The following is a 27165-nucleotide window of genomic DNA, read 5'->3' as shown; positions in this document are numbered from 1 at the left end:
GACCGATCGCCCGGTCCCCACTATGTTTTGCCTTTAAAAGACTCAGGGGGCGTTGCTGATATGCCTAGTGCAGTTTTTTCACTGATCCCCACCTTGACCATTTACCTGAATTGAGTGTGTAAGTGTGTGTCGGCGCACTGCTCTATAGCGGTCCTGTAGTCGGATGGCGGTACTGCACCCTGACACACACTTGACGCAATTCACACACTCTGTCTACTGCACATGCGCAATCTCATAAATGAATCCGACTTTAATCAACTTAATTAAGATCTATCATCAAATTATTCGAATTTTTGGGTAAGTTAGAATGTTTTTCACCATCATAATGTAATAAAATAGGTTATATGACAAATACTTATGTTGCATATTTTGACAGTTATCAGGTATAGTTAATTAAATGTTTTAACGAATTTCCTGGGTGTTTTAATCGATGTTGTTTCAAATTACGTATTAATATAACACTGATAAGACACAAACTACAGTTCGGTATGTAATTTAACTTGTTTACACGAGTAAAAGTTACTCGCGCTAATGTGCTAACGTGCTAACTGCCCGGTGCTACGTGAGTCAGAGGCCGGGGTGGAGTGCATGAGCCGCGGTCAGACAGTCACCAATCACCGGGCGGCTAAATGGATCGACGGAGGATAAAACCATTAAAAGATGCGGAGAAACACATCACCAGCTCCACTGACAAGACCCATTCACTGGAAACCGAATATATAGAAGGTTACTAAGGTATGTTTTCATAGTTCTTGTATCGTACTTTTTAAATGGTTAATTGCTTTAAACATTTAACGTTAATCCTGAAATAACACTATTATATACTATTTATACGTTAATGTAGTAATATAGAGGTTATAATTAAAATGTGGGGCTATCTGGTCCTAGAAATGTACTTAATTTATTGTTCTATGACGTGTAGAAACGTTTTATTTTAGATAATATAATAAACTCCAACTTAGTGTAAAACATATATAAAAGTACATAAATGTTCACTGTGTGTGTTTTATTTATTTATTTGCTGTCAACTGGTAGCCTTTTACAATAAGGTTAAATTAGTTAATGCTGGTTAATGCATTTACTAACATGAACAATAAATAATACTTTATTACAGTATTTGTTCATGTTTGTTAACTTTAGTAAATGAAAATAAAGTTGTTCATTACTAGTTGAACACGCACAATGCATTAATTATTGCAATGCATTATTACTGGTACAAGCATGAATTTAGATTTGAATAATGCATTAGTAATTAGTAAATGTTAAACTGATTAATAAATGCTGTACATGCATTGTTCATTACTAGGTCATGTTAGTAAGTACATTAACTAATAAAACCTGATTGTAAAGTGTGACCTGTAAACAATTAAAGTGGAAAAAAAGTTCTTTAAAACTGTCCTAAGCAAGAAGAACAGGTGTTCAATAGTATTAGAACAACATTGAGGAAAGGTTCTGATCCACTTCAAAAGGTTTACTGTATTTATAATTCACACACAGAGAGGATGCTAATGTGAGGTTTTTGTACACTGTTAGACCTTACCAGGCTTTTTTACAGTAGAACACTGGCAACACTGTTGCCAGCTACTCACTGTAAAAGTTTGGTTACAGTAAGTAACTGGCAACAGTGTTGCCAGTTAATTACTGAAACTGAACCATACAGTGAGTGGCTGGCAACAGTGTTGCCAGTTAATTACTGTAATAGAGAAGCAGTGGTAACTAACTGGAAACTGTGTACAGTTAATTACTGTACTGTAGTGTTACAACTCACAGCATTATACTGCATACACAATAGTATGTCAAGGTGTTACTAAAATTAATTAGTATTCTTACCTGTTATTAATTCTTTAAATTAATTAAGTTGTAAATTCTGACAAATTTATTTTATTGTTTTGGCAGCAAACAAATATAAAACAGAAAATGTATAACAAAATTAAGAAATCAGCAGATATAAATATCATCATACATATTACTGAGAGCCACAGGTCTGCACAGCATGCAATATTCTGTCATATGGCTCTGCGAAAAGGAGTGGGATTAAACAAAATATTTAGAGATTGAAAAAGCAAACAACTGGTCCATAATTTCTGTTCAGACAGGTCATGGTTTGATCTTTGATTAGTCTCAAGCAATCACATGATGTGATTTCGCAGGTCAGAGATCTCCAAGCTTGAACTTTCCAATGCTGCAAACTGTAAAATTTGTCACATGAGCATGCATTCCAGATCTGCAGCATTCACATGCGTATGAATGGAAGTCTAAAGGGAGAAAAGTGCAGTGTGACCGGGACTTTAAGCTGTAACTCTAATTAAACACACCTGATCAAACTAATTAAGGCTTGTTAGAAATCTACAGGTAATGTTGAAGCAGGGTGGGAACTAAACTCTGCTGCGCTGCAGTTCTCCAGGAACTTGGAGTTTGACCCCCATGGTATATAGCAGGGGTGCTCAATCCTGTTCCTGGAGATCTACGTTCCTGCAGATTTCAGTTGCTACCCATATCAAACACACCTGCCTGTAATTATCACGTGGTGTTCAGGTCCTAATTAATTGGTTTAGGTGTGTTTGATATGGATAGCAACTGAAATCTGCAGTAAGGTAGATCTCCAGGAACAGGATTATATGAGGTGCCGTATAGGATTTAAATCAAACTTTGCTTATCAACACATACATAAAACACGTGTATATACACCTATTAATTACTCGCATATACACCTATACTGAATGTTCAAAGCAACATGGATGAAACTTGTGTATATACATATAAACTTGACGCATGAATACATCCACATACACACGCGCATACATATAAACTCGATCCTTACATAAACACCCACATTAACACACGCACATACATATAAACTTGCTGCATGCAAACACACCTATACACACTCGCATATACATATAAACTTGATCTATGCATATACACCCATAAACTCTCACATAAGAATATAAACTTGATGTGTGCATAAACACCCAAATGACACTTGTGCAAACATACAAAATAAAATTCACAAACATATATACAGTTGTGTATATACATATATGCAAGTGATTTCATATGTGTGTATGCATGAATTTTCACAGTAAAAGGAAGTTATTTCACTTTAAAAGGAAGTCGTTTAATTTCAACGTAAAAGTCCTTTGAGTGTAATGAACAAGATTATTATTTGTCATGAATCAGGTTATTGCAAACCTTAAGAAACAGAAATAATGCGATTAATAGAGGAATTACATCTGTTGAAATATGAAAATAGATTATGCTAATTCTAAAAAATAAATAAATAAAAAGGTAATGCAAAGGAATGCTCCTGCAAAATTAAAGGTTTATTATGCAATTAAATTATTGGAAATGGTATTATGGTTTAATAAATATAAAGTTGCTTAAGTAATCATTTTGAATAAAATATGTTTGTCTAATATTAGTTTTTTATGTTTGTTTTATTATTGGTGTCACTATTCGTCAAGGGTTATGATACACACTTATGTCCAGTAGGGGGCAGGAATGCACTTAAGTGGGTTTTCCTGTCACCAATAAACAGGCTAACGCCCCAAAATGCTGGATGTCAGCTGCTGTAAAAATATAAGTAGTACTTATTAAACACAAAAGGAGTGTCCAGATAATATATATGTAGCTTTTCCATGGAGGTTAACTTGACCAACATGATGAGCAGAGACTTTTAATCAGCGTTTTATTTTTTTTTTTTTAGTTTGTTTTTTGTATATGCTGAATAATTAACAATCAAAATGATACCAAAATCTTGCAATTTTGACACCCACATTGTAAAAACATATAAAAAGCATAATAATTATAAACATGTAAAAAACAAAACAAGAAGACTATAGGCTACATTAAAGGGCCATGAAACCCCCTCGTTTCAGCAGGGTGTTTTCACACCTCTACTTTGGAAAAAGTCAGAAAAGTGGGCGTGTCCAGCTCTGTTTAGGGGGGAGTGTCGGAGGAACAAAAGAGGCTTGGTGTGGGAGTGTCTATTTGGGTGCGCTGAATTTCAGAGTCAAAACACACAACCACAGCAGACAATGTGACTGTGGCCCCGTTTACACTAGTGCGTTTTAGTTTTAAAACGGCGTTTTAGAATGAAAACGATCCGCGTCCACACTCGCGTTTCACCCAGCGTTTCTGAACTGCTCTCCGTCCACACCAAAACGCTGAAAACGCACATCACGTGACCACACACACACTCTCAGGCAAGCGCTGTAGCCCATCTACCCAGATGAGAGCTGTGCTAGTCGGACTTCTCATCAAGCATCTCCCGCTGGATCTAACCTCACTATATTTATTAAACGGAATATTTCTTTCATCTTGTTGTCTTTATTTAACGACATATTCATTGGACATTGGAATCTATTACTTGTTCTCAGGTAACGTGTTTTGGCTAAGCGCAAAGATAAGTTAATGATTAATGTAACCACGTACATTCTGTATATTGACTGATCGCTTGCCTTTATTTCCTATAATGTATAAACTTATTGTATGTTATACTTTTATAATGGCCATTATCGATTAAAACTGATATTCAGCAAAGAGAGGGTGTGTTTCGTATTTTCACTGAAATTGAAAGGAGGCAGTTGTTGTAGGCTCCGTTTTGTTATAAATATGCACACAGTGAAGATGACGCTCATATTTGCAGCACGGCGCCTCAACATTTTTGCTGTCTGTTTAGTTGTTAATATTAAAATGAAAATAGGCAGTTCCTTATATCATGTTTACATTTTATTGTTGAGAAAGTAAAACAACGTAGCCAGGGTGATGTGAATGAAGTTATAAAGTACACTGTTCCCTTTGAAGATTTACCCGTGTCCTCGGTATAGTCTGTTTTCCATATCAAACTGAGAAGAAGAGACTGCAGCCATGATCAAACTTGCGAAGTTTTAACTTACACGGAGAAGATGCAGGACTGAACTGTGCGTGTTAGGCTACTTAATATTCAGGAAAAGCCCCAATCAGAGAGGCGAATGTCTGCAGCCCCGCCTCCGTTTTCAAATGTCTCCGTTTTCCATCATCCACACTGAGACGGAGCAGCTGCGTTTCAGAATGAAAACGGCCTCTCCAGCGTTTTCGAAACGCTCCGTTTTCGGCGCTCGAGAACTCCGGCGTAGTGTGGACGGATGGCGTAACCGTAGCAAAACTTATGCGTTTTCAAACTAAAACGCATTAGTGTAAACGGGGCCTGTGTTTACATGGACATCTGTAGTCGAATTATTTGCCAAATTATTAAATAGTGGACTTTTATTTGCAGTTTGGCTCTTTCATTCAGGGAATTCATTCATGTCCCTCCCGACAAACGTGATATTTTTCATGCAATGTTTGATACCGCACAGCGAATGAGAGAAAAAAAAAAACTCAGCATTTCCCGGAAACTTAGATGCACACGGCAGGTAGCGTCAGAAAGCCGCGTGTGTTATTCCGGTCACAAAATCCAACACGAGGTTATAGTTTGGTTGTAACTGTTAGTGCTAACTTGTTTACACTCGTTGCAATAGTTTGTTTGATACGAATAAAATACGAACTGAATAAACAAAGAGCACTGGTCGCTCACTTACCAAATCTGTAGAGACAGGACAATCACCAGCAACTAGAGCCGCGTCTTTATTAAGAGGAGACTAAAGCGAATCTGGAACAGCTCTCAGGTAAACAATAATCCTCCTTAGACACGTAAGTTATTGTTGTCGCGCGTCGCGTACACTGTTAATCCACACGTGAGTCTGAGCTCTCACAGAGAGAAAATGAAAACGAAACTTAACGGCAGCAAACTATAAAAGCAACACTTCACGCTTGTTTTGCCAACACAACATGGCGTCTCTGTCATCTACACTCTGACAGTAATGAATATTAATGAAGTTGCACAATAGAGCGCGCTGATTGGTTTGAACCAAGCTTTACTCATGCATTAATGCAGCACACTGTAAGACGTAATAAGACTCACTCTGGCACAGATGTCCAGTCTGCACGCTGGAATACAGGCTATTATGTCATGGCCGTGACGCAGCTTTAAAAATTTGTTTCAAACCGGAAGTACGAATTTGCTTGAAATAACGCAAAAACAACCAATTTACACTTTTTAGTGAAATATAGGTGTCCTAAAAGTGTTTTTAGCAGTGTGGGACACATATACCACTGTCAACAGCTCAACACATGTGTTTTGGTGTTTCGTGACCCTTTAACATTTGCAATAGAAAAGAGGAGTTTAGTTTGAGTATACATTTATATTTATAATTCTGGTTGCTTTTTGAACGTCCTTTAAGGGTTCTATCTGTCCATTTATATTTGTGTATGTAATTACCTAATTAAATGAAAAGGTTTTAAATAAAAGTATTTCTTATTTTGAATAGTCTATTTATATAGACTAATATTTTATATAACATATGTTCATAATTTAACATATTTAATCCCTCTATTAATCACATTATTTCTATTTCATAAGCTTTGCAATAACCAGATTCGTGATAAATGTTTGTGTATTTTTTTATTTTATTTTTTTGTATGTTTGCGCGAGATGTTGTAGGTGTGTAGTGAGTTTGTGTATGTGCGCGTGTTGTTGAGGGTGTATATGCATAGACCGAGTTTATATGTATATGCGAGTATGTATAGGTGTGTTTGCATGCTGCGAGTTTATATGTATGTGCATGTAAATGTGGGTATTTATGCGAGAATCGAGTTTATATGTATATGCGAGTGTGTATAGGTGTGTTTGCATGCAGCAAGTTTATATTTATGTGCGTGTGTTAATGTGAGTGTTTATGTTAGGATCGAGTTTATATGTATGCGCGTGTGTATGTGGGTGTATTCATGCATCAAGTTTATATGTATATACACAAGTTTCATCCATGTTGTTTTGAACATTCAGTATAGGTGTATATGCGAGTAATTAATAGGTGTATATACACGTGTTTTATGTATGTGTTGATAAGCAAAGTTTGATTTAAATCCTATACGGCACCTCATAGGATTAAGCACCCCTGGTATATAGCATACTTTGAAAGCAACTGCCAACATTTATCACAATCACATATCCAATAAACACACACACACACACACACACACACACACAAAGTGCTGCAGTGAAATGTGTTACTCTCTCCTCAATGCTGACTATGCAAAAAAAAAAAAAAAAACTGAACAGCAAAAAACACAAAATAATTCTTTTAAATTTTAAAGTTTTAAATAATTAAAAGCTCTGTCAAATCTCAAAAAGTTTAAAATAATTATAGAAAACAAAAATATAGTTGGCAACACCGATAAACCAAAGAATCCAATCTTTTATTGTTATAATTATCTCATGACAACAAACTTTTTTATTATTTCTAATATAAATTCATAGGTGGAAACACTGCTCTGAAAAATACTTAGCAACAAACTCACAACCTGGGACCGGACAGTGGAGCTTTTGTATGTGGATGGCTATGTGTATCATATTTTTGTGATTCCCTGTGATGATGTGCACATGTTACCTTACAGAGATGAAGGAATTTAATTTTGGCTTAGTTGCCAGAAAGATACATACAACTGTTAGCATCTGTACATTATGGCAGTATGCAATATCCAATAAATACTTAAACAAAAGTAATGTAAGAAGTTATATGAGGAGAGGCTAACTAGCTAACAATGTAGCTTTCAAGTACACAGTTCAAGATAACAAAAATATAACTTAAAACACAGCCTTATTTTATAAACCCTCAAAAACATTTGAACACATTTTACTTACTCATTTTAGATTCTTATTTAAGGCCTAAAACATATCAGACTCTACATCTGAATTGATAGACAGAGAATAGAGCACACTCAGCAGTAAACAAATCAAACACCTGGCTCTCTTAAAGGGCCAGTATTTTCTGAAAACTCTTTCTAACACCTTTGTGTTTAGAATAAGACGGACAGCCTGTGGGAGTGTGTGGTGATGCCTAAATCATTGTTTTTTACAGTTATTTACTGCACAATCTACAGAGTAACAGTGCAGTTATACTAACTAAACACACCTGATCAAACTAAATCTAAAGGTAGTGTGTTGAAGCAGGGCTAGAACTAAATTCTACTAGGCTGTGGCCTTCAGGAGTTTGACACCCCTGGTACATAGCATATTTTCAAAGCAACTGCCTACATTTATCACAGTTATGCACATATCGTTTAATAAAAACAATAAAAAATATACTATAATATAAACTTCATCCATAGAAAAAAATAATAATAATAATCTGATTCTCATGTCGTTCCAAATCTGTAATAATATTAAAAAACACAACAAATATCATGATTTATACATTTATTTAGGAAAGCCTTTATACTGTTAATGGCACTTTTACTTGCCAGTTTTCCAGACAAGTTCATTGAGTCTCTGCAAAAATGTATGTGCGTGTTGTTTAAGATATATATATATTTTTTTAAATAACACATTTTTACTAGTTATTTGGCAAAATACTAATATTCAGTTGAAAGTGCAATTTAAAATCTTAACTATAGGTCAAACTAGGCAATTAAATTAGATTAATTATAGAAAAACTAAACAAAGTTATAAAAATTATTGTGACAATTTCTTTGCTCTGTGTGAATATTTTTGCCTATAAATGCATTTTGTCCATATCTTACACTTACCTTTTAATAAGCTCTGTGGCATTGGTTGACTACTGATACTCAATGTTAAGAACACAAAAGGAACCAAAGAAAACACAGAGATAAAATAAATATAAAATTGCAACATAAAGCATCAGAGTAAATGGGGCAGTAATGGTTGAACAGTAATTTACCATTTATTATCACAGTAAATATCTGTAATGGTACATAGATTTTGAACCCTACACATTTCATTAAATCTTTTAGGTCAGAGTTTGCGTTGTCCACATTTATTAAAGGAAGTTTTGTGGTTGAGTACAAATGATAGAGCTTGTGGAAGCAAAGCATATATGAGATATAATAAAAATACTGTCTTTATGTTTGACTTTATATGGTAAAACAAGAACAGGTGGTTAAGTGTTTTCCCCATTCAAATGTACATGTATATATTATATTCATTGTGTTTGTATTCATGCCATAGTTTAGCTTTTTATTGCTATGAGAGGGCATAATTAAAATGTTGCTTGCTCTTTTCTCTTAGTTTTGCAGCATTGATGCCGATCATGAGGACGATCTGCACCCTAACTGCACTGTCAATAAGATTGTTGTTAAGAGAAAACCTCATTTGTGCCTTTTTGCAATCAGGGATATTTTCTTTGGAGAGGAAATAACGTTTGACTATGGCGCATGTGATTGGCCTTGGAGAAAGGTTTGACATTTTGATTACTTAATACATTAATCCTTAATACATTCAGCAAAGCTAAGAGTTTTTTAATGTTAATATAGATTAAGGGTAAATCTGTTCAAAAATAAAGAGTTTGCATCATCCATAAGAGATAATGAAATCAATCTCTTAATATCTTCTTCTTGTCTTAATGGGTAAAAAAGTTTAATTAATTGGGTAATGCTTTACTTTAAAGGGGGGTTCATAAGACTGTCATGAAAGCTTTATAGTCATGACATGACTTATATTTTTTTTTTCCCAATATGTTTATTGATTTTTTTCCTTTTCACCCCATCAACTAGGCATACAGACAACAATGCAGCCTACACAGCACATATCTACACCCTTCTTATGTATATACACCCATACATACAAAAATAATAATAATAATAATTATAATAATAAATATAAATATATACATATACATATATATACATGCATACACACATATACACATATACATACATACACATACATACACACATATACGCACATACATACATATACAATATTTGAATTATATATATGTGTGACGTAAACAATAACACAATAATACAAAAGGGAAAAAAAAGAAAAAAGGGGGAAAAAAAAGGTATTAATAAATAAAAAACATGTTTACAAACACACAATTTACATAATATTCATATATGGTTCCCAAAGATAGTCAAAGTTCTTCTGCTTGCCTTTGATAATATAAGTTAGTCTCTCCAGTCCAATACAGTTCAATATTTCTTTTTTCCACATTTCTATGGATGGAGCATCCATGTGTTTCCAGTATAATGCTATAGCCCTTCTAGCTTGAAGGAAACCAAAATCCAAAATTCTTGTATTTCCAATTGTAAGTTCCTTAGGATACAACCCAAGAATACAGAGCTTGGCATTTAAAGGAATTTTAATATTAAACATGTCTGACATACATTCAGTTATATCTTTCCAAAACTTTTGTATTTTAGGACATTGCCAGAGGCAGTGATATAGTGTACCTTTATCATCTAAACATTTAGAACACACATCTGGAATATTAGCAGACATATGATGAAGTTTCACAGGGGTTATATACATTCTCATTAACCATTTATATTGAAGTAGTTTAAACCTGGTATTTATTGTTTGCGTTTGAGCTTTTAAGCAAACATAATTCCAGTCTGCCTCATCTATCTCCTCTTGCATATCTGCTTTCCAGGCATTTAATTTATCCAATGTTGATTCATTACTATGTTTGACCATAAAATTGTAATATATAGAAACATGACCTCTTCCTTCTAAATTTTGGATAGTTATTTCCTCCGATTTTGATAAAGATGGTATACAACCAATCTGTGTTTCTTTTGATGACATGTAACTCTTTAACTGTAGGTATTTAAAGAAATGTTTTTTAGGAACCACATATTTTTTACATAAAAGCTCAAAGGAAAGTAAAATCCCATCTTCATACAAATCTCTTATACTTTGGATGCCTCTTGTATTCCACAACTTGAAACCTCCATCTTTATTACCAGGAATAAATTGTTTATTACCCCAGATAGGAGTGAACTGTGACAATTTGGGTACATTATCTATACATTTATGAGAGGAATGCCAAATTAAAATTGTATTTTTTAGAAATGGATTTTTGGTATTTTTTTTTAGTGACTTAATATCTGATGAATATAAATACATTTTTAATGGTAAATCTGGGGTGGAGGTTTGTTCAATATCTACCCATGCTGGGGGCGTTGTTGTGTAGAAATAATATACTGCTGTGGTCAGCTGGGCAGCCATGTAATACCATCTGAAATTTGGAAATTGCAGACCTCCCCTTTCATAGGGTAAATGTAATAGCTTGAGGCGAAGTCTGGCTTTTCTGTCATTCCAAATGAACTGGGCAAGCAGTTTATTTAGTTTATCATAAAATGTATTTGGTAACGGTAGTGGGAGTGTTTGAAAATAATATAAAAATTTAGGTAAAATAGACATTTTTATTATATTAATTCGTCCAATCATAGATATTGGTAAATTTGACCATTTTTGTAATACTTTAGTGGTTCTGTCCATAAGGGGATCATAGTTTGTTGATACAATTTTATTAAGGTCGGGGATCATTTTAACACCTAAATAACTAAAACCATCAGTAGTTACTCTAAATGGAGTCTTTATTATGGGCTTATGTCTTTCTTCTTCATTTAGAAATAATAATACTGACTTTGAGTTGTTAATTTTATATCCAGAAACAAGTCCAAAATTTTCAATTAGTTTCATAATTTTAGGAATAGTATTTAACAAATCTGTCATAAATAGTATTATGTCATCTGCAAATAAAGAAATGCGGTGATCTTTCCTCCCAATTGTAATACCTGATATCTCTGGATTTGTTCTTACTGACATAGCTAAAGGCTCAACTGCCAGTACAAATAACAGTGGGGACAAGGGGCATCCTTGACGGGTAGATCGCTGCAAATTAAAAGGTTTTGAAATTATATTATTGGTTAGTATTTCAACAGTTGGGTTTGTATACAAAAGCCGAATCCATTTAAGAAACGTTTCACCAAGTCCAAATCTTGGTAGCACTTCAAAAAGATAGTCCCATTCTATCCGGTCAAATGCTTGGCATGCATTTATTGATAGCATTGCTGTATTTTTCTCATTATGTTTCTCATATAATATATTCAAGACCCTTCTGATATTATGGTATCCCTGTCTTTTTTGTATAAAACCTTGTTGATCATCAGCAATTAACTGAGGGAGGTACTGGTCTAGTCTTCTAGAAAGTATTTTGCAAAGTATCTTTATATCACATCCCATTAAGCTAATTGGTTTGTAAGACGAGCATTCGGTTGGGGGTTTATTAGGTTTTAATATTAAAGTTATTATTGCTAATCTTAATGAGTCGGGAAGCATTCCTACTTTAAATGATTCTTCATACATATCTAATAATGGCCTTAAAAGTTGTTTTTTAAATGTTTTATAGAATTCAATAGGAAGACCGTCCGGTCCTGGTGCTTTGCCACTATTCATATCACCAATAGCTTCACTAAGATCTTCTACAGTTAATGGACTATCTAGTGTTGTCTTTTCATCCTCTGATAAGGTCCTGAATTGTAACTGATCCAGAAATATTTTTTTCACATTAATATTTTTATTACTTTCAGATTTATATAGAGTTTGGTAAAAAATCACTAAACCGTTCATTAATCTCTTTTGGATCTAAAGTTAAATTTCCAGATTTTGATTTTATACTTTTAATTGTCCTTTCAGAATGCATTTTCTTTATCCTCCATGCTAATAATTTACCAGCTTTTTCCCCTTGATCGTAATACATTTGTTTGGTCCATAAAAGAGTTTTTGCCACTTTTTCAATTGCTAGCTTATCATAATTGGCTCTCATAATAGCTAAATTATGTAATTTGTCAGGGTTATTATCAATGCTAATTTCAATTTCATATTTTTTTAATTTGGTGACATGACTTATATAACAAAGCTGTTTTTAAATAGCTTTCATTGAAGGATGCCCATATGACTGCAGAAGAAAACTGCTCCGACAACTCTCTGATGAGGTATGTTTATTAGTATTATTATTATTAGTAGTAGTAGTAGTAGTAGTAGTAGTAGATGTTGTTGCTGTAGTAGTGCATTTAATTGTAATTATTTAACTTAGTGTGTGTCCTAATTTATGAACATATGCAATAGTGTAACATTGTGGGGACCAGAGGCATGTTAGAGAAGCTGTGAAACACACTTAGTCCTCAATACACACACAGTACGGTCTGACATAGTGGGGACCGGAACCCTTGAGTACTGCTGTCTAACTAATATAAATTTTTTTATTTTCAGCTTATATTGAAGGATGACCATATGACAGAGGAAGAGAACAGCTCTGCTCCAGTACGTGACCCACAACTCTGATGAGGTGTGTTTAATGTTGTTGTTATTATTATTAGTAGTAGTAGTAGTAGTAGTAGTTGTAGTAGTTGTTGTTGTAGTAGTAGTGCATTTAATTGTAATTATTTTCTTAATCAAAATCTAGAAATGAAATAGAGTGTGTGTCCTAATTGGTGAACCCATGCACTAGTGTAACATTGTGGGGACCAGAGGCATGTTAGAGAAGCTGTGAAACACACTTAGTCCTGAATACACACACAGTACGGTCTGACATAGTGGGGACCGGAACCCTTGAGTACTGCTGTCTAACTAATATATATATATTTTTATATTCAGGTTTGCTGAAGTATGACCGTATGACAGAAGAAGAGAACAGCTCTGCTCCAGTACGAGACCCACAACCCTCTGATGAGGTGTGTTTATTAATATTGTTGTTGTTGTTGTTGTTGTTGTTATTATTATTATTATTATTATTATTACTAGTTGTTGTAGTAGTAGTAGTAGTTGTTGTTGTAGTAGTGGTGCATTTAATTGTAATTATTTAACTTAATCAAAATATAGAAATGAAACAGAGTGTGTGTCCTAATTGGTGAACATATGCACTGACTTTGTGGGGACCAGAGGCATGTTAGAGAAGCTGTAAAACACACTTAGTCCTGAATACACACACAGTACGGTCTGACATAGTGGGGACCGCGACCCTTGAGTACTGCTGTCTAACTAATATATATATTTTTTATTTTCAGCTTATATTGAAGGATGACCATATGACAGAGGAAGAGAACTGCTCTGCTCCAGTACGAGACTCACAACTCTCTGATGAGGTGTGTTTAATGTTGTTGTTATTATTTTTATTAGTAGTAGTAGTTGTAGTAGTTGTTCTTGTAGTAGTAGTGCATTTAATTGTAATTATTTAACTTAATGAAAATCTAGAAATGAAACAGAGTGTGTGTCCTAATGTATGAACATATGCACTAGTGTAACATTGTGGGGACCAGAGGCATGTTAGAGAAGCTGTGAAACACACTTAGTCCTGAATACACACAGTAATGTCTGACGTAGTGGGGACCGGGACCCTTGAGTACTACTGTCTAACTAAAATATATATATATATATATTTTTTTTCAGCTTTTATTGAAGGATGGAAGGATGACCATATGACAGAGGAAGAGAACTGCTCTGCTCCAGTAGGAGACCCACAACTCTGATGAGGTGTGTGTATAATAATAATAATAACAATTAATATTATTATTATTATATTATTATTATTATTAATATTATTAGTTGTAGTAGTAATAGTAGTTGTTGTTGTAGTAGTGGTGCATTTAATTGTAATTATTTAACTTAATCAAAATATAGAAATGAAACAGAGTGTGTGTCCTAATTGGTGAACATATGCACTGACATTGTGGGGACCAGAGGCATGTTAGAGAAGCTGTGAAACACACTTAGTCCTCAATACACACACAGTAAGGTCTGACATAGTGGGGACCGGAACCCTTGAGTACTGCTGTCTAACTAATATATATTTTTTATATTCAGCTTTTATTGAAGGATGACCATATGACAGAGGAAGAGAACTGCTCTGCTCCAGCACGTAACTCACAACTCTGTTATTGCATATCAGATTCAACGAACCGTTTACTACGGATTTCATGTAATTTTGATAACTGTGCATTAATCAGATGTCATCAAGCTGCTGTGCCGTCAGCCAATCGTTGTATTGCTGATAATGATTTTGAGGATCGATAGATCTGTCACAACACACAGTCACAACACCTCTCAGATCAGTTTAATCTGATTCGCAAACTTTTTTGAAGAACCAAATTAGCCTAAGATGAGTTATCAAGATTAAAAGATCCAGGATCTGTAATATAATCTTAGATTATTTAAGCGAGGTCCGAAGAACAGACCCCTGGACCCTTGAGTACTACTGTCTAAATTATATTTTTCAAAATAAAAATTATAAATTATATATACAAATATATAAAATATTTTTTTATAAAATATTTATAAAATTATATATAAAATATATATTTTTAATTATATACAGTTAAAGTCAGAATTATTAGCCCCCTTGTTTATTTCTTGTACTAAATTTCTGTTTAATGGAAAGCAGATTTTTTAAACACATTTCTAATCATAACAGTGTTAATAACTCATCTCTAATAACTGATTTATTTTCTCTTTGCCATGATGACAGTAAAAATTATTTGACTAGATATTTTTCAAGACACTTCTATACAGCTTAAAGTGACATTTAAAGGCTTCACTAAGTTAATTAGGGTAACTAGGCAAGTTATTGGAGGGATAATAATATTGACCTTAAAATGGTTCATAAAAAATTAAAACTGCTTTTATTCTAGCTGAAATAAAACAAATAAGACTTTCTCCAGAAGAAAAAAATATTATCAGACATACTATGAAAAAATTCCCTGCTCTGTTACACATCATTTGGGAAATATTTGTAAAAAAGTTTTAAAAAGGTGGGCTGACTTGAACTGTATATACTTTCATATATATATATATATATATATATATATATATATATATATATATATATATATATATATATATATATATATATATATATACAGTTGAAGTCAGAATTATTAGACCCCTTGGAATTTTTCTCTTCTTTTTTAAATATTTCCTAAACGATGTTTAACAGAGCAAGGAAATTTTCACAGTGTGTCTGATAATATTTTTTTCTTCTGGAGAAAGTCTTATTTGTTTTATTTTGACTAGAATAAAAACAGTTTACATTTTTTTAAACACCGTTTAAGGGACAAAATTATTAGCCTCTTCAAGCTATATTTTTTTCTCGATAATCTACAGAACAAACCATCATTATACAATAACTTGACTAATTACCCTAACCTGTCTAGTTAACCTAATTACCCTAGTGTAGCCTTTAAATTTCACTTTAAGCTGTATAGAAGTGTCTTAAAGAATATCTAGTCTAATATTATTTACTGTCGTCATGGCAAAGACAAAATAAGTCCATTATTAGAAATGATTATTAGAAATAGTTATTAAAACTATTATGTTTAGAAATGTGTTGAAAAAAATCTTCTCTCCGTTAAACAGAAATTGGGGAAATAATAAACAAGCTGTCTAATAATTCAGGGGGGCTAATAATTCTGACTTCAACTGTATATAAAGAGTTTCATTGCAGAACGAGATATATCCATTTAAAAAAATGTTGGTAATTTTGACATTATTTTTCAGGACATCAACAGTCAAGTTCATTCACAATTTTTGTACATTAAACTATAACTTGAGCTCAGTGAAGGCCAGGAACACAATATTTTCAAATCCAGGATATTTTTTATTTAATTTTATGTCTATAATTAAGTAAAAAAAAACATGCCAAAATGCTACATATTAATCCAACCCACATTGTCAAACATGGAATAATATATGCAAAGATTGATTAATAATAATAAGATTCTAAGTTAGATTTGGCCAGAATGTACACAACATAACATAACATAACTTTTTTTTTTTTTTTTTTTGCAAAACGCTACATCCACCTTAGGCTATATTATACTACATTAATACCATTACCAAAAGCTAGTGAATCAATGTTTTGTTTGATAAGTAAGATTAAGTTAGTTAGATAAATGACCTTTAGCTTGGTACAGAAAGAGTGGGGGGCGGCTCCTTCCACACCGCTGCAGAAAACCAAACCTGTATGATTAGAGCGGGCGGAGCTGAGTCCGTGACACAAACTTGCCTCGCTATGTCATATTTAATGAATTATTTCACTGTAATAATATTAATAGCTTATTTATTTGGTTGCAAAAAAGCTAAACCGTTTTCTCCATAACAACATGTGCCCTTTAAGTTCCTTTGTAATAAATCAACAACAACAAGAATTAATTTTAAATAATAGCTGCAACCACATAAATAAATCTTCAGATAGGCTACTCAGCTACATTTAAGAAATTATTTAAAAAATAAACTTATAAAGAACACTTGCAGACAGGTATCTTGTGATGGGGAGTAGGAAAAAAGGCGCTCCTAGGCCTTCTCTTGACATCAGCGGAGACTCGTTCCCTGCTGCATTTGTGTATTGTTGACGCAGAAGTATCTTATTCTGGTCCACTTTTGTGGCCTTTTTATAATTTTTTGTGAAGTTGAAGACTTCATCTTCTATCGCTAAATCAATGAGCAAACTCTGAGCACTTCACCGGCGATGACTCTCTTCCCAGGGGATGCTGAGCTCGCGCCGCATCCTGAACGCTCTCTAACTGTTATATCGCACTTTGTAAAGAAACTGGTCTGACGCATATTGCGTTTTGTGAAAAAAAATACGTTTTGTACTTGGCCTAAAATGTGCATTCTTAAATGTTATTAATGGCAGCAATTGACACATAGATTAGGGTACATCTGAACAGTGATTTCCAATAATAAAATCCAAATGTCAAAAAATGCCGTTTATCGCATTTTGCAACCAAACTCTTCATATGTATGTGTGTGTTATGACTGTATGACTGCAGAAGAGAACTGCTCTGTTCCCACAACTCAGTTTTTCTGGGACTTGAAAACAGACGCTCAGCAGATTTTAAAGGGGGGAATCTTGATCAAATCGTGGGTTTACACACAAACATGTAATACAGTGCCAGATTTTCTGGATGTTATATACACATTTGTATTTGCAAACATATACCATATTGTTTTAAATGATGTATTTTTGTGTGGGTTTTTACATTCAGAGAAAGTTACAGTGGATCGTGATTTTGGAGGAGGTGAAGTCCAATCTAAAAGGTAAAAATATTATTTATTTTTCTGATCAGAATTTTTCTTTTTTCAGAATGTTTATTTTTATCATGATATGTATGTGCTATGTTTGAAAACTATTTTTAAGCTACCATCACACGCTTTTACCCATTAAAAAGAACAACACAAAATCAAATAAATATTTTGGTAAGCTTTATGCAGAGAAGTCAACTCTCAGACTTGATTTTTACTTTCAGAGTCCCCTCAAGTATCATCACCATGGTACAGTGTCTGTGAAGATAGTGATGCAGACCCAGCATTCACAAAAAAGAGAGGTATGATCATTAAAGTTAATTTGTGACTGACTTGTTTTATTGTACAAGTCCAAATGCACAAGCTCATTTACATAACATGTAGGGTAAAACTGGACAGAAGCACATTACTTCCATGATGATTTCAGTACAGTTGCACTTGATGTCTCATTTCATGTTAGTTAAACAATATTGCTAAATACTTTGAAAAAATATACTAATTGCATATCTGGTTACACTTTATTTTGATAATTTACTTTACTACTACTACTACTACTAACTACAAGTAACTGCAACTACTTGTCAACTAACAGCCATTAGACTGTCTGTTAGAATCAACACTGCTAATGCTCTACTAAATTTATATAAGAATTAGTCATATTGTACTAATTTTGAGCGTAACCTAACAGTCTGCTGTACTATTTACTGAGACCAATGAGAGTTGGTTTTATTGAGGTAACCTTAACTGTCAGCTAATACTCTACACTCTAAAATTAATAAAAATAAGTAATAATAATTAAATTAGCAGTTTTTCATAATTTGTTTTTATGAAATCTGTTTGTTTCTGCTTTTGAATTGCATTATGGGATCTTGATCTTTCTTCTTTAATCTTAAAAAGTAAAAAAAAGTGACTTTTTGTTTGGGTTGTTGTTGTATATTATGCTACAGAAACCTTGTAATAAACTGCCGGTACATTTTCTGTTATTCTAAAGACTTATTTATCTCTATATATTATTTCTTATACATTATATTATTTCAAACTACTAAAATGTCAGTAAAAGTCACTTTGTTAAACTGTAGAGTTGAATTTTCAACATCAAAAGTGCACAGAGCAGAGATCAACATCCCATAATGCAATTCACCACCACAAAAAAAAACAAACAAAAAAAAACCACTTGTAAATCACAAAATACAGGAACTGGTAATGAACAGATATCTGTTACAGTGTAGTGTTTTGAGCTAAACTTGAGCTAACAGTCTGCTAATACTCTACTGATAATCAGATGAGCGTTAGTCTTATTGAAATACTCTAATACATAATACTTTACGGTGAGATAATTAACGTAGTTGCAGAGTTACGCATAGTTAGAAGAATGTCTAAACTGGACTATGGAATAAAGTGTAACCCCATTAACCAGTTTTGGAGTTATTAGGAAGTATTTTTTAATCCATCTCCATCTTAAGTATTTTTAATAATAGGCAAGACATATTTTTCTAGCATTTTCTATCACAATATTAAACTAACATAACAGCACATGTTGTAAAAATGACTGAACATTTATGCAACTAAAACCACTTTTTTATATTTTAACCACCCATAGGTCCCATAAAGAGAAGATCCTGGAGCAAACAGGAAGTACATGCTGTGGTGAAAGCTGAACCATTGGCTCTAAAAAACAGAGATCAGCTTTGGATTTTTATATTAAAAACTGAATCTCGGCTCTTTAGATAAAAAATCTGAATAACACTTTTATAGTAAGTATACACTATACATCATTAGTTTAGCACTAATTCTACATTAATAGACTTTAGGAAGCAGTTTATAAATACAGCTTCAAACGCTGTATTCTTGACTTGACTTAATTCTATTTTCATGCTTTGTTACTGATTCATTTTTCATTACTATATTATGTATTGCATTATTTACAAACTATTTGTATATAAGAGTAGTTAGTGGTTTTTAAGATAATTCAGAATGAGTTATTAAATGAATAATAAACTATTTAAATGAGCATTTATACATGTTATATTCAGGCATATAGTAATTGTAACCATGTGTGTTAGTAAATGCTATAATAACACAACTTCATGCAGTTTTGTGACCTAAGGACTGTTTATAGTTGATAAATCCCTTATAAATGTCAATTTAAGGCTCAGTATCTAATAAACAATAAATCTTTGCAATCTTATTTAAAAAATTCTGTAAAGTTTAAACATTGCAAAATAAAAATACAACATCATTTCAAAACAACAATTAACAATATGACAATATTCATTTCAGTGTTTCTGTGATGTTTGCACTGTACAGTAATTTTATATTTTGATAAGATTGCAAAGATTTATTTTTCATTAGATAGTTTCATTTGTGTATCTTGAAATTAATGGAAAAAAAAAATATATATATATATCTTCTTTGGCCTTAGTCCCGTATGATTGCGGGGTCGGCTCTTTTTGGAACAAGGCCTTCAGTTTTAGACTTGTCCATATGATAACGACTTTTTTACACCTTCCGGCCAGCCTGTCATATGGGCCTGTCACACTCATACACTAGGGACAATTTAGCCTTCCCAATTCACCTGTAGCATGTCTTTGGACTGTGCCTTTGCACCCGGAGGAAACCCACACGAATGCAGGGAGAACATGCAAACTTCTCACAGAAATGCCAACTGAACCGAGGTTCAAACCAGTGACCCAGCGACCTTCTTGCTGTGAGGCGACAGCACTACCTACCGCGCCACTGCTTCACCATATATATATATATAAATATAAAGCTATAAATCACTCCCCCTTTTAATATATTTCTTTTTTTCTGTGTAGAATATAGCTGAGATTTTAATTTTCATTTATAAGGGATTTATAAAGCATCAATAGTCCTCACTTTAGATTAGCTCACAAAACTGCATGAAGTTGAGTTTATAAAGCATTTATTATTAGACAGAGTAACCATTACTATATGCCTGATTAATAAGATATATAAATGTTGGGTAACACTATAATAACTGCACACAATGAATTATTTATGAAACATTAGCAAATAGTTAGTTGAACGTTTGTTAAGCATTAACGCTACATTAATAGACATTAGTAAGCAGTTTATAAATTATATTTATAAATATAAATTACAAATATTATTGACTTATAAGCACAATTATAATGTGCTTAATGATTGTTTTCATACTTGGTAAATAATGCAATACTTAATTTAGTAATGAAAAATACATCATTAACAAACCAGATATTTAAAAGTAGTAGGTGTTTTTTTTTTTAGATAATTCAGAATGTGCAAGTAAATGATTAATAAACTATTCAAAATAACATTGATAATTCTTATTATTCAGGCATATAATAAGTTGTTTAGTATGTTAATAAATGCTTTATGAACTCAACTTCATGCAGTTTTGTGATCTAATCTAAAGCGAGGGCTATTCATGCTTTATAAATCCATTATAAATGACAATATAAGGCTCAGTTACATTATATACAGGGAAAAAATGACTATTAATTTCTACTTATTACAAGATGCTCAAATGAAACTGTATCAAATGAAAAGTAAATCATTGCAATCTTGTCTAAATATAAAATTGCTTTACACGTAATGTATTGTTAAATTATTATATTGTTGTTTTATCAAATGATGTTGTATTTCGACACTCCTGTTATTCAGCAATGTTTAAAATTTACAGTAATTGTATTTGTTTAGGTACGATTGCAAATACTTATTGTTTATTTGATACACAGTAGGTAGTGCTGTCACCTCACAGCAAGAAGGTCGCTGGTTCGAGCCCTGGCTGGGTCAGTTGGCATTTCTGTGTAAAGTTTGCATGTTCTCCCTGTGTTGGTGTGGGTTTCCTCCAGGTGCTTCTACATGCGGTACAGGTGAATTGGGTAGCCTAAAATGGTCCGTAGTAAATGAGTGTGTATGTGTATGGATATGTCCCAGGGATGGGTTGCAACTGGAAGGGCATCCGCTGCATAAAAACGTGCTGGATAAGTTGGTGGTTCAATCCGCTGTTGCGACCCCGAATTAATAAAGAGAGAAAACCAAAATGAAAATAAATGAATAAATGAATGATTCTGAGCCTTTAATTGTCATTTATAAGGGATTTATAAAGCATCAATATTCCTCACTTTAGATTAGATCTCAAAACTACATGAAGTTGAGTTAATAAAGCATTATTTAACATGCAGAAAAACGTATTATATGCAGGGCTCCAAACCGGTTCAAGGAACGGAAACGAAAAACAGAATCAAATGACATTTTTCAGGAACAGAAACGAAAACCGAAAAAAAAAGATCAACTTTAATCGTTCTGAACAGAAATGTTTACAGTTAAACGGTTAATAATGTTATTTTATCGTTCTCTTTATTATATTATTTTTGGGAGACAAAAAGCATTAATTTAAAGCATGTGAACAAATGCGACGGTGACGCTCGTTTTTATATAAACTATAAATGTCTGGCCGTGATGCGTATTTAGGCCTATGCCAGTCTATAAAAGATAATGTAGCTTAAAACACTTTAAAATTTTAGAGAACGTAATACAGTTTGCACAACCAATGTTTGGTCTTAATAACCTGCCCATAATTAAACGTCATGTAGCCTACTTTTTGATTACTTGACCAGCGGATTAATGGCAGCACCAGCGGATAAACGAGATCTGAGCATAATAGGTATGACCAATATGTGCATAACCAATATGCAAAGTCAAGAGAGTGCACGACTCCATAGGGTAACGTAGCCTAAACTGCGCACACTTGATTATGTAATGTGTGAAATCGTGGACGCATCTCAAAGAGCAAAGCATAACTTATTAAATGCCCATGCTTAATCGGTCATCGATAAGGTCTATCGGTTTTAAAGGGTTACCGACAATAAATCAATCGAGTAATCGTTAGCATCCCTAGTTTAATCAATGAATGTGTTAAATTTTATATTTATATTAAAGATGAATAAGGCAAGAATATGATAATGATACTTTTTAGATTTTTACACCTACAAAAATATCTTGTGGTAGTGCACTTGTTTAATAAAAATCTTTGGAAATAGGTTATCTGTAAAAAACGCAATCAGAGCCAATGACATGTAGAAGTAGTGTTGCCTAAACGGCTATTAAATTTCTAATAAAATTAAAACCAAAGTATAAATCATTGCATTTTTCGTTTGATAAAAATATACAGAAACGAAATAAAATCATAAGGATGCTAGTTTGTAATTTATGTTAATAATAAATAAATGACATGCTTAGACTATAAGCTTAACGGCTATACGCTGCCAATAGGCCACTAATAAATATTATTTTACTTTGTACTGGATTATAATGTATATTTTACTATAAAAACTAAATATAGCATGTCTTACTGTCATTTAAAACAAGTAATTCAAAATACACATCAGAACTGTAGACCTGCAGTGTGTAAACTGTATACAGGGGGTGTTGGTCAATCAATAGCCTACAGCACATAATTGAACTAATTATGATGCTAACTGTAATTTATCTCTTAATATAGGCCTACGATATATTTTCTGGTGTTTAATTTTGCATGAGCAAATAGCAGTATAGCCTAAAGTAAATTTTTAAAAAAGATTTTACTAATATTAATAATAATGGATATAATAAATTTAAATAATAATTGCACTGTGCAGTGTACTAAATATTTGTATTAGGCTACATGACTGAAAAACTATTTCATAACAATTTTCATAATTTTTACTGCTATTTCATATTATACAACATCTAAATGTAGGGCCGGGCCTGCGCTCGATACCAAGGAGTGGGGCTGTGTGTAGAGTGAACCGATTGCATTTTCTTTCTTTTTTTTCTTTTTTTTTTAGCCCTGATTATATGCCTGAATAGTAAATGTATAAATGTTCATTTATATAGTTTTTTAATCATTTATTTACTCATTCTTAATGATCTTAAAAAACACCAATTATTCTTAGACAGTTTGTAAATAATGCAATACTTCATTTAGTTATGAAAAATGAATTATAAACAAAGTATGAAAACACAAAAATTGAGCACATCACACATGCTTATAAGTCAACAATAGAGCATCTAGCTGTGTTTATAAACTGCTTACTATTAATGTAGAGTTAATGCTTAACAAATGATGTCTATTTGGAGTTTTGGTGGCTTGGTTATATGATGAAGGTCTCTTTGCATTTGTGGGGTTCAGTTCTTTATTAATATATTTTAAAATATTTTTAATGTTTTTTTTTTCAAATAGTTAAAATACGACAGAAACAGAAATAGAACATACTGGTGGGTTTTAAGAGTTTACCCAAAAATGTACATTATATTATTAATTACTTGCCCTCATCTCACTCTAATCCCCTGAGACCTTCATTCTTCTTCAGACTCAAAGGAAGATAACTTAGATGAAGTGCAAGAACTCCTCATCCTCCATAGACAGCAAGGGATTGAAACAATTTGAAGGAGAGGAATTAATAAAAGAATCTTCATTTTGAGGTGAACTAACCGTTTAATATTATTTGCTATTGCACTTAACTAAATATGCACGCAGACATGGAAGAGTTATGTGGAAGCTTGTTATACCCAATGAGAACTGCTTTTAGACAAGCAAGAGAGTTTCATGGATTTTGTGTTTACTGTTTTTTTTGTTTTTAAAGGTTTTGTGGAAATTATTTATAATAAATATAACATTTATTAAATCTATTCTGGACCATTTCCTGTTTGGATCTTGAGGTTCCTTCTGTATTCAAATTACATTTTTTATAAACTGACCTGCTCTTCAAATGAAAATTCTAAAGCAGTTTACTGTCAAATTACTTGATTGAGGTTTAAAATTTAATATTAGTAAGGGTGCTGATCTGATCCCCACGTTGCCTAAAAACCGGTAATGTGTGTGTAGAACTGGTCCTTACTTTGACTAAAAAACGGTAATGTGTGTGTAGATCTGGGGCCTCATGTATCAACGCTGCGTACGCACAAAAACTTTGCGTACGCCAGGTTTCACGCTCAGAATCGCTCACGTTTGGATTTACTAACGATGAACTGAACGTGGGAATGTGCGCAGCTTCACGGCAGCTTTCTGGCAGGCGTACGCACATTTTTTGTGCGTGTCTGTTTTATTTCCATTGGCGACTCCTAGAGGCAGTTGTGTTAAATTCCTCTCTACAAAGTGTCTGAGCCTTGCAATGGCAGCTGTATGAGACGGGTTCAGCAGGTATATAAGGTTTCCATACCATACATTTGACCAGCTAAACATTAAAGCACAATTTGCAGCAGTCGCCTGTTTTCCCAATGTAATCTGAGCGATCTACCACACGCACATTGCTATAAAGACACTATCTGAAGATGAATTTGCATGCGTGAATCAGAAACATTTCCATTCAATAAATGTGCAAATAAAATATGATGCTTATTGATATGAAGTTATTGATTATTCCTACTTGTCTTTCTCGTGATAAATAGTTGGCAAAATCTGATATGTAGCGGGGGAAAAAAACAAGAAAGAGTTCATCAGACGCTGGATTCGAGCCGAGTTCATGCTCGAACGTATAAATTCATGATCACATGCGTCTTACGAGTAGCGCCACTGAGACTGTCAAACGACCTGCAACATTTTACAGATATAAATCACACTATTTCTTTATTTTAATGCACTCAGTGCGATGTTCAGACCCAACTGTGTTGACCGCATCAGCTAAACTCTCCCACTCTATTTTTTTCTTTTGTTGTTAATTCCGGAAAACAAACGTGCAAATAACACCGCTTTTCACGGTCTACCTCCGAAAGCAGCACCTCCAATTCACATTCTGTTCAAAGTTTCTCTTTTGGCTTGATTTTGCCGTTGCTTTTTCGTTGGGTTTTGCCATTAGCATAGTCATTAGCATATTCATACGGGGGAGGAGGCAGGGAGGGGTTTTGTGCTCGTGCATGTTGCGCTCAGTTTCACGTTCATTCAGATGTACAAAAGAATATGCGTGAGATTCGGCGTACGCAGTGTTTCATACATCTGAAATTTTTTCTGCGTACGCACATTTACAGCTTTGTGCGTACGCAATGTTTTAGTAAGATTTCCACGCAAGTCTTCGTACATGAGGCCCCTGGTCCTTACTTTGACTCAATACCAGTAATGTGTGTGTAGACCTGGTCCCTACTTTGACTCAATACCGGTAATGTGTATCTGGAACTGGTCCTTACTTTGTCTCAAAACCAGTAAAGTGTGTGTAGAATTGGTCCCCACTTTGTCTAAAAATCGGTTGTGTATGTGGCGGACCCCACTTCTACACAAAACCTGAAATGTCCCCACAAGTGACCACTGTGTCAGGTCTAAAAATAAAATTGCAGAATATCCAAAATCTGAAGTGATTTTATGAAATAGTTTGTGTTTTTGTTTGGCAAACTATTTTTTTATGTCTCTAACATCATCAGAAAGGGCGGTCCCCATTACGTAACCACCGTGACAGGTGACCCCCACAATGCACAAAAACAAGTATGTGTGTGTCGCTTGTTTCTTATTTACCCATGCAGTGACTTTTAGGCATAAATACTATGTAGGCTTGCTAAAGGGTTGCATGAGAAATGTCATCATCGTGAGAGCTTGACTTTTTTTTTGTCGCTGCCTTTAGTTGTGGTGAAATGAGATGCATCATGTCGTTTATCTGTTTGTGCAGTCTGTACCTTCATTTCTGAATCGTGTGGCATCGTACTTGAAGCCAAGTCATTTAGCCCAAGGCATAGTTGTCTTAGAATGAGTAGTTTGCTGATCAAATTCCACATTTTGATGAGGCAAAACACATCTTGGATGTTTTAATTACTATTTTAGGTGAAAAACAAAACAATGAGATTTGTGTAAAATCTAAAGTTAACCAAGTCCAGCCCGCCATCTTGTCCTGCCTCTCAGTTCTCTTAAGCCTTGGGCCGGCTCTGTGAAGTGGCCTCTTTTGGGCTCATCATTGAAGACCGGACGAGCTGCAACATTTCGTTCTGCCAGGTTCTGGGAGTAGATGAGCATGTCATCGCTCTAGACTATGGTCAACTTGTGAAGTTACTCATACACCTCCGCTCATGGCATATTACCATTAAAATGAAACTTTTCCAGCAGAATATGACGCTCTAAAAAAAAAACTCCATCGGCACTGGTAACTATGAAAAACACGACTGAGCACTAATGGTACACTCAACAATTTACACTGACATTTGAAGGATCACCTGACATTAAAGACTGACGTAAGAACGCTGGAGGAACATCAAATTTTAACACGGAAGAGTTTTTTTTGTCTCTCTCAAATTAA

At 33.6% G+C, this 27165-nt stretch overlaps 1 long non-coding RNA gene across 4 annotated transcripts in view; it reads left to right on the top strand.

Annotated features, from left to right (window-relative positions):
* Positions 1-184: 184 nt before the first annotated feature.
* LOC137490063 (uncharacterized) overlaps positions 185-27165 on the top strand; it is a 35971-nt gene continuing 8990 nt past the window's right edge. Inside the window, exons 1-13 of one of the 4 annotated variants that reach the window (XR_012384591.1) lie at positions 185-297; positions 572-735; positions 9107-9274; positions 12761-12822; positions 13100-13175; positions 13484-13560; positions 13894-13971; positions 14276-14359; positions 14690-14744; positions 17869-17920; positions 18130-18207; positions 19506-19659; positions 24262-24373. This is a non-coding gene — a long non-coding RNA (uncharacterized lncRNA). Of the gene's footprint in view, positions 298-567; positions 736-9106; positions 9275-12760; positions 12823-13099; positions 13176-13483; positions 13561-13893; positions 13972-14275; positions 14360-14689; positions 14745-17868; positions 17921-18129; positions 18208-19505; positions 20290-24261; positions 24374-27165 lie in introns of those variants that run through there. The other 3 variants (XR_012384589.1, XR_012384590.1, XR_012384588.1) reach the window with 3 other exon arrangements.

The sequence above is a fragment of the Danio rerio genome, chromosome 8 (genome assembly GCF_049306965.1).
Source record: "Danio rerio strain Tuebingen ecotype United States chromosome 8, GRCz12tu, whole genome shotgun sequence".
Classification (NCBI taxonomy): Eukaryota; Metazoa; Chordata; class Actinopteri; order Cypriniformes; family Danionidae; genus Danio; species Danio rerio.
This window is presented reverse-complemented; position numbering and strand designations above follow the sequence as displayed.